We start from the raw sequence: 1,062 nt of genomic DNA, 5'->3' as shown, positions 1-1,062 counted from the left end.
CCGTGATGTTTCCTTCCCCTGTGAGGTCAGGTGGGATTTGCAAACCCAAGGCTTAGGAGGCGCAACTAGTTGTGAAAACCTGACTATTGAAGACTAAATATTGGTTAATGAATTGCAATCAATCTGCAGTCTGGATTGCTATTTGGTCAAGGAGGGGAGAAGGATGTATAGCTTCAACATTGTTGTGACATGGCTGAACCATTATGCAACTGTCCCCTTTACACTTGTTTGCACAATCTTTGATGTTAGGAGTGGAGGTACAACATAGAAACCAGATGATTGACCATACGAGCAATGTCCTGTTCCCATATCCCTTTGTTCTCCTTTCAGCTGTCACTGTTGACAGTGTCAGCCGTAGCTCAGTGAGCAACACACTCACCTCGGAGTCAGAAGGCTGAAGGTTCGAGTCCCATTCCAGGAACTTCAGCACACTCTAGTGCAGTGTTGAGGGAGTGTTGCCTTGTCAGAGGTGCTGTCTTTTGGATGTGGCTCAGCGGGGCAGCACTCTCGCCTCGGAGTCAGAAGGTTGTGGGTTCAAGTCCCACTCCAGAGACTTGAGCACATAAATCTCGGCTGGCAGTACTGAGGGAGTGCTGCACTGTCGGAGGTGCCATCTTTTGGATGAGACATTAAACCGAGGCCCCGTCTGCCTTCTCAGGTGAACGTAAAAGATCCCGTGGCACTATTTTGAAAAGCAGGGGAGTTACCCACGGTGCCCTGGCCAATATTTATCCCTCAATCAACATAACATAAACAGATTATCTGGTCATTATTATTGTGTTCCTAACACAGATGAGGCTGCACACAGGGAGGTTAAAGTAACAGTGACCTCAGTCTTTAATAAGACATTCCAGAGTGAGGAACAGGCGTTAGGGGCCGGCTTATATACAGTGCTCCCAAGGGATGCTGGGATCCCTTGGGACTTCAGGGGATGAGCTCCCTGGTGGCAGAACATGGGAGTGCATGCTTTACAGATACACAACAATTATCACATTGCTGTTTGTGGGAGCTTGCTGTGCACAAATTGGCTGCCACATTTCCCACAACACAACAGCGACTACA

The sequence above is a fragment of the Pristiophorus japonicus genome, chromosome 18 (assembly GCF_044704955.1).
Source record: "Pristiophorus japonicus isolate sPriJap1 chromosome 18, sPriJap1.hap1, whole genome shotgun sequence".
Taxonomy (NCBI): Eukaryota; Metazoa; Chordata; class Chondrichthyes; family Pristiophoridae; genus Pristiophorus; species Pristiophorus japonicus.
This window is presented reverse-complemented; position numbering follows the sequence as displayed.